Below are 8,873 nucleotides of genomic sequence, written 5' to 3'. Positions count from 1 at the left end.
ATATGGCTGAAGAGAACCAATGAGCGATGTATAAAGTATTAGCAACAGTCAACACCCAAGAAAACACTACATTTTTTCCTCTATGTCCGCTCTCCCAGCTTGAAACCTAAGGTAACATGTTGATTTGAACTTCTGTAAATAAAATATGATTGTTGAAGGAACACGGCCGATAGTCGTTAGTCGCGTGCTCTCATGTAATGAATGAATGCGTGAATGTAGGATTGACATGAAATTCTTAAAGATAAACTAAAATGACCGAAAAATCGGCTGAAATGACTTAAATAAATAAAAAGTAAATGACTTTAATGAACTTTAGGATGAATTGAATGACCTTAAGAATGACTTGAATGCTTAAAAAATGACTGAAATCCTTCAAAAACGACTTGAATGATCTGGAGAATGACTTGAACGGCTTTGAGATTGACTGGTTGTAAAGTGGGTGATCATTTTACATTAAATTAATACAGAAAAGTGATCCCCCACTTTATATCACAATAAGTACAGCATGTAGTAAGAACAGATACTACACTTTGATCTTAGCCAAAAGGCCAAGAAAAAGGTAATTATTTGCTTCCCCACCGAGCAAATTAGGCACAAGGCCGATTTTTAATGTGAGGAGTGAAGGAGAAATGGGAACCAACTCCCCGGGGAGTAGGGGAGATGGATAGTGACAATTGGTATGAAGGGCTGCCCCTAAATTGACCAAGGTCTTATATGTGTGGTTGCCCCCACATATGGTCTTTGCTTGCAGTATCTGCCGGAACAGATGGTGTTTATTTGCTCCCCCACTGAGCAAATTAGGCACAAGCCCGTTTTTAATGTGAGGTAAAAACCAGCTCCCCTAAAAGTAGGCAAAAAGGGGGCACTCTGGTTACCAAAAATAATAATTGTCCCAGTATAGAGGGTTTCCCCTCCATTGACTGGTACAAATTATCTTAAGTGCAGCATCTGCCGGAACAGATACTACACTTTGATTTTGGTCAAAAGGCCAAGAAAAGCTTAAAAAGCTAAGAACAGGATCTATTAACAACAGACCTTTGATCTTGACTAAAAAGGTCAAGCAGAAAAGTGTTATGGACAGACCGACTGATGGAGTAACTTATAGAGTCGCTTGCACACGACTAAAAATTAGGTCTGAAAGATCCTTATTCCTAAATAAACAAGTGAAGCATGTTTAATCACCCGTGAGTGAACAGTGAACGAGGATAAAAAAAATTACTAAGTTTAGAAATTGCCATCGCCCTCCCCCTCCCCGCCATTTAGCCCCAAAAGTTCCCAGGGGACGTCAAATCCTGGTGAAAATGATCAAACAGTGAAGTTTTAAGCCTTACACATATGTAAATTTGAATTCTGCACCATGCAAAAAAAAAAAAAAAAAAAAAAAGAAATGACTACGTTCATTATTTGCCACCCCAGCTTCCGCCATTTAGCCCCAAAAGTCCCCAAGGCCTTCACATATTTAAATTTGAGTTCAGCACCATGCAAAACTGCTAAATAGACATACGTACACAAAAAATTTGTACAAATTTGGTACAATAGTCCCCAAAATGGATTGTTTTTATTAGGCCTAAAAGAGCCCCTGAGGCACACCCAAGAGTTATCGCAAAGTATATACAAATAAAATTATATAGAAATCAGTTAGTTACAACTTTTCAGAAAGTTTTATAAAAATCCAAGACATCCATTTTTTTTAATAAGCACAAAAGTGTCAATTTTAGCCATTTTAACCTGAAAGGCACTCCTAAGAGGGAGACCACAGGGGTTTTCCAGGAAAATTCGTTCTATTACTTTTTTACTCATATCATGTTTAATGTTTGTGCAAAATTTTGTAAATTCCAAGACGTAATTAAGAAAAGTGCGGACAGACCAACGTATGAATGGACAAGGGTGAATTTACAGGTCGTCCCTCCTTTTGTCGGGGGGGGGGGAGGAAAAGTTAAAATGTGGTGTTAAAATATGAAAAAGAAAAAAGATTAAAATAAAAACGTAATGAATAAAAAAATAAAAATGCGTTTCTAAAATATAGAAAAAATTGATTGAAATAAAAAAATTATAAATAAAAATTTGCTTCTAAAATATAGAAAGAATAGCTTAAAATAAAACCGTAATGAATAAAAAAATAAAAATTAAAATATTTTCTAAAATATGAAAAGATAGATTAAAATAAAACAACGAGAAAAAATAAATAAAAATAAAAATTTGCTTCTAAAATATAAAAGATTAAATTAAAACCACAATGAGTAAAAAAAAAATTAAATTAAAATGTGCTTCTAAAATATAGAAAAAAAAAAGATTAAAATAAAACACAATGAGTAAGAAAAATAAAAAATTTCTAATTTTGTGTTTCTAAAATATGAAAAAAAAGATTAAATTAAAAACACAGGGAGTAAAAAAATCAATAAAAATTAAAATTTTCTTCTAAAATATAGAAAAAAAAATAGATTGAAAAACACAATGAGTAAAAAAATGAATAAAAATTAAAATTTGCTTCTAAAATATAGAAAAAAAATAGATTGAAATAAAAACACAATGAATAAAAAAAATGAATAAAAATTAACATTTGCTTTTAAAATATAAAAAAAAAAATGATTAAAATAAAACGAGTAAATAACGAACATGTTGGCGTTTCTTGAATATTTATCCCAAACAATTTTGATTTGCAAACTTGCCACACATTTTGATGTTATCTTTTGACATGTTAACGATTCCTTCTCCTAAAACACATCAACATGTCAGAGTTTACTTTTATGATGAAGATATGGTTTCGATAAAAATCAAATTATTTTCCTTCTTATCACAATGGTGAATAAACATAAAAGCCATATTCAGTGTGGATTTCTTTCTGGCGAGAGATACTTGGGCCTCGTGCCCATTGAACCCGAAAAACGAATTTTGTAAATAAACAATTTATTGAAATTAAGAATAGCTTATGTAATGCAGTTAAAAGAATCTTATATATATATATATATATATATATATATATATATATATATATATATATATATATATATATATATATATATATACATGACAAAAGTTATATTTAAAAATTCATGATGTTGACCATCTTATAATTTATTCCTTTAAATCAGTTGACGTATACAATTCTTGACAGTATCTGATTATTATATCAATTACTGAATCTTTTATGCCCTTAACTCATCAGAAGATTCACTAATTGATATAATAATTAAGTGATTGGTTATGTGCTACGAAACAGATACTCTCAAGAATTGTATAAGTCAACTGATTTAAAGGAATAAATTATAAGATGGTCAACATCATGAATTTTGGAATATAACTTTTTGTCATTTATTCTATATATTCCTCTGTAATCACATTGAACTTCTTATATAAGGATTGCTATATAATAAAATATATTTCTACATATATATATATATGTATATAAAATAAAAAAAAATGTACTGTTTCCCTGATATAAGCAGTGGTAAACTTCAATCTAATATAAATACCATTATTTATTTATAGATAATTTAGTCCCACTCGAAAAAAAAGCTCAATAATCAATAGAAAGTAGAGCGTGTTATAAGAGAAAGAAAATTAAAACTGAAGTTGAACTTTACAGTCAAAATTTATTGTTCGACTGAATACTCCAAAAAATAATTTACAAAGTCCTTATTCCAAGGAGTTTCAAAGAATGCTACTGTTGCTATTCTTCTCATCAGAGGACAGAAAGAAATCAGCAAATTATATTTGTAGCAAAGCTAGAATTTGCTGGTTATGGCATTAAGTAAAACCAGTCATAAATTGCAAAGATGTACATGTCGTTTAAAAATAAGTGAAAAGATGTGCGAAATGTAAAGAAATAATAATAATAATAATAATAACAATAATAATAATAATAAAAATAACAATAATAATAAAAATAACAATAATAATAAAAATAACAATAATAATAATAACAATAATAATAATAACAATAATAATAATAATAATAATAACAATAATAATAACAATAATAATAATAATAATAACAATAATAATAATAATAAAAATAATAATAATAAAAATAATAATAATAATAATAATAATAATAATAATAATAATCGGAATAAGTACTTTGTAAATTGTTTTTTGGAGTATTCAGTCGAACAATAAATTTTCAGTGTAAATTTCAACTTCGTTTAAATTTTCTTTATCCTAACAGCTATGAAAGAAAAGAATAGAAACAGTTAATTTCAATAAACTTTCAATTCATAGAACCAAATCAAAAACAAATGGTTACAAATTTAATAACTAATACATAGTTCACATTCCTTTTGCTATTTTAAATGCTAGGTTCAGCATTTACCCCCACCCCCACCTATTTAGCCCCAAAAGTCCCCAGAAGATGCCAAATCCTGGTGAAAATGAACAAACGGTGCAGTTTTAGGCTTTAACAGATAAATTTGAGTTCTGCACCATGCAAAAAAAAAAAAAAAATAAATGACTAAGTCCATCATTTGCCCCCCCCCCATTTAGCCTCAAAAGTCCCCAAGGCCTTAACATATTTAAATTTAAGTTCAGCACCTTACAAAACTGCTAAATAGACATACACAGAAAATGTTGGACAAAAATGGTAAAATAGTCCCAAAAATGGAGTGTTTTTCTAAGCCTTAAAAGAGTCCCTGGGGCTCACCCAAGAATTATCGCGAAGTATAGACAAACAAAATTATATAGAAATCAGTTAGTTACAACTTTTCAGACATTTTTATAAAAATCGAAGGCATCAATTTTTTTTTTAAATAAGCATAAAAGTGTCAATTTTAGCCATTTTAACCCGAAAGGAAGCCCTGGGGTGGGGTGGGGTGGGGTGGGGTGGGGTGGGGGTGCAACTGGAGTTTTCCAGGAAAATCAATTCTGTTACTTTTTTTTACTCATCATGTTTAATATTTGTGCAAAAGTAAAAAAAAATTCCAAGGAATAATTATTTAGAAAAGTGCAGACAGACGAACGGACAAAGGTGAATTTACAGGTCCACCCTCCTTTTGTCGAGGGGGGACCAAAACTAGAAAAATTTGTTAAATGTTATTACTGATTCAAAATAATGCGTGACTTTTGCGCCCCTATATATATATATATATATATATATATATATATATATATATATATATATATATATATATATATATATATAAACTGTTTTAACAAAAACCAAGACTTCCAAGAATGGGTTGATAGCAACAAAAAGTGTATTTCACTCTTACTTACAACTTTTTCAAGACCATTCGAACAAATTCAAACATTATGTCATTTGAAAATTTTCACAAGAACAGCCTTTCTTCAGACTTATTGAATAAAAAACACTTTAACAATAAAACATTATGGAAAAACATTTCCCTTATAAGGAAAAAAAAACAAGCGAAACTATTTTACCTCTATCGCATCCTTGCAAGAGATTATATATATATATATATATATATATATATATATATATATATATATATATATCTCTTGCAAGGATGCGATAGAGGTAAAATAGTTTCGCTTGTTTGCTTTTCTCTCCGGAGTGTTTTTCTGTTTTGTACCGAGGACGCACAAAGTTCCACCTGTCTGTCCTCGAAGCACTTGCCATCATTGCTAACCCCCCTACTTTGTGCAAGCAGAGAAACCTCCGGCTTCAGTTAGAATTATTTGGGTAGTCAGGTTTTTTTTTTTTTTTTTCTTAACCTCCTCTCCGCTCGTATTCCATATCACTACCAAATATTCTAAAAAATAATAATTTTCAGACTTATGACCCTTGAAAATGTTTGTCTGAACGAAAAGCGCTTTGGGTATATTTTAACGATCGTTTTTTAATCGACTTATTTATTTTATTTAATTGTACATATAACTTGCCCCATTATATATATATATATATATATATATATATATATATATATATATATATATATATATATATATATATATATATATATTTCTTTTCCTCACCCCGGTTTCCATTTTTTAGTTGATTGAATTTACGATATGGTTCACTTTTTTATAATATATATATATATATATATATATATATATATATATATATATATATATATATATAGAGAGAGAGAGAGAGAGAGAGAGAGAAAGAGAGAGAGAGAGAGAGAGAGATGTATGTGTATGCATTGTGATCTGTTATCACTTCAATCTCTCCAACCTATTATCAAGCCAATCTAGTATAACAAATAGGATGAATAAACAAAATTTTCTGCATTTCGTTTTTTCACAGGTTATTGACTTACATAATTTTTATGTTATATACTTAAGCGTCCTTTTGAGGTACCCAGGTTTCATGTTTGCAGATGCGCTGGAGATTTTCATAAAAATGTCAGCTTACAAACTCTCCATCCAAAACCTCCGACTCCACAACCCTATTTCGATACGATTACAGCGATAAACATTGTTTTTCTCAGGTGACATTTCCCGTACACAGTTACCAGCATTCGTAACGGTCCGACTCCGGCTCCTTCCGAAAGCTCCGACTCCACAACCCCGCTTTTGTGCACGATCACAAAGATGAACATATTGAACGGATTTATTTCTGAACGAATACATTATTTATGAAATGAGACAGGGGGAAAGATTGGAACGACCGATGCCCAAGAGAGAAGAAACAGATCAAAAAAAGTTACGGCTAATTATATGACGAGACAAGCGGATAAGAGTCAAGTCAAGGACAAACGAAAGCCTTTGACTCTCAGTATCTCTTGAGTCGACCAACAAGATAAACGCCAGAAAAAGATAAACCAATGACAAGTTCAGCCACATAATTAGGCTGACCGACATTACAGATGTTAAGAATATATATATTCTAGCAGATTTACTCCGCATTTCCCGGGAGTCAAAAAGCCTGAACCGTGCTTATTCATAGCTTACATTCATTATGTAATGTACACACATTCAAATGTAAACACCCGGTACCCACACGTTGTAGACTCAGTCGCAAAGAGACAAAGAATTGGAAAAGCAGAAAGAATTTCAACTCGTTTCAGATTTTAAGAAAAAGCCGGCATTCCTTGTTTTCCCGCCACACGTGGCTTCTCGTTACGGCTGTAACGTCACCCACGTCTCTAATGTTTTCTCGCTCTCTTCTTTTATAGTCTTTTTCTTTTTCCTTACCCTGACGCCATTTCGTCCATGACTCAGTCTTTGTATATAGCCACCATACGCGTGTTCATGCTCCGTTACAATTATTGCAAACAATAATGGATATCAATTAATAGAAGCCCCCTCCTCTCCATCACTGTGGTGATTTTCTGAATATTATGGATCATAAAAGAGCGATAGTGGGTATCCCTTAAAATCCAACCCTTCCTCACTGTAGTAGGAAGAATAGTAACTATGATAAAACTCCAGGAGGTATAGGCATCAGGATCCGTCATGTTCTGGTCGTGTCTAGCTTTCCATCAGGCTAGCAAAGATGTGTCAGGCATAGAACCACAAATTATCAAGTGAGAGTAACAACATTGCTTTGTATAACGTCCGAAAAACAAGCATAAGCACAAATCCATTACAATTATATACCCCCTCACACCCTTATTGGTCCACTGATTGGTCAGATTTGGACCATAAAATTCACCCTTGTTCGTTCGTCCCTAAAATTCTCAATAACTACTCATTACAGCTTTCTGAAATTTTGCATGAAGTTACAACTCTGCAAGGTAGGAAATGTAACATTCTCGGATTTTTTATTAAAAATTTTCGTTGCGTCCTCAGGGGGGCCAAAAGGGGTAAAAAATGGTCGAAAATAGCACTTTTAGAGACATAGAATATTTTCTGACCATTAGATTTTGCTGAAAATTACCCAAAAGCATGACCATATATATATATATATATATATATATATATATATATATATATATAAACGTAATATGTGACGATATGGGAATGCTGGTTGCGTCCCCAGGGGTCAAAAGCGGTCAAAATCGTAAAAAAATTGCACTTTTTGGTACATAGAATATTTTCCGATCATGACATTTTGCTGAAAATTACTCAAAAGCAAGACCATATGGATATACATCTGGAAACATAATATTTTCCCCCGGGAAAATTGTGGAGCTTGCGCCCCGGAGTGTTTTAGGGGTAAAAAAAAAAAAAACCAACAAAAAAACACCTCTTTTGGGGCTAATTTTTTTAATTTTTCTCCAAAAATTCATAATTGTGTCTCAACAAGGGTTTTGAATGATATCGAATTCAAATTAATGCAACGTTTTTCATGAAACACTGATGTTTTACATTAGGCCAGGGGTTTACATTGGGGAAAACACACAAAATCAGTCGGGGGACCATATAGTTTTGGCTTATTATGTTCAATATTAGTGAGTAGAACTTTTTGTTAGTTAAGGATAACAAGAATTAGGGTTCACTCGGGAACAACTATTGTAGTTGGACGTCTGCTAAATCTCCTCAGAAACAAATATGGAACAGTTATTCGAACTAGTATGTCTAGGGTTATAATCAGGATTCGGGAAAGAGTGAGTCACTCTCTCGACAGCAGCACGTTTCTGCCCTCTTCTTTTCCAATCGACCACACCTGGCCTCTCGCCACCAATGTCACACCGCACAATCCAGAACGTCAGCAATATAAAATTCTTTTCAAGAGATGTTCACAATTCTTTTCTCTCTGCTCCCCCCCCCACCAGGGAATTTTTCCCTGCTTTTATATCCTCCTATCTAGAAAAAAAAAAGGAAGAGACAGGAAAAAAAAAAATAGCTTTTCCCATCATGCTCTGCCTTCCCAATCGTGTATACAAATGCGCTGGCCATCCTTTCCTTCTTCTTTCCCAAAGAGCGATGCAGATACGCCCGGTACGTTTCTTTGTTTTTTTTTCTTCTTCTTCTTTTCTAACCATATACCCCACCGTATGAAATATGTTTCACCACCCAATTCAAGT

At 32.2% G+C, this 8,873-nt stretch overlaps 1 pseudogene; it reads right to left on the bottom strand.

The window, feature by feature from the left end:
* Nucleotides 1–434: 434 nt before the first annotated feature.
* LOC145248437 (U2 spliceosomal RNA) lies at nucleotides 435–561 on the bottom strand (annotated as a pseudogene).
* Nucleotides 562–8,873: the final 8,312 nt, after the last annotated feature.

The sequence above is a fragment of the Euprymna scolopes genome, chromosome 26 (assembly GCF_053919585.1).
Source record: "Euprymna scolopes isolate OS-2025 chromosome 26, ASM5391958v1, whole genome shotgun sequence".
Lineage (NCBI taxonomy): Eukaryota > Metazoa > Mollusca > Cephalopoda > Sepiida > Sepiolidae > Euprymna > Euprymna scolopes.
The sequence above is the reverse complement of the archived record's forward strand: the minus strand, read 5'-3'. Positions and strand labels throughout refer to the sequence as shown.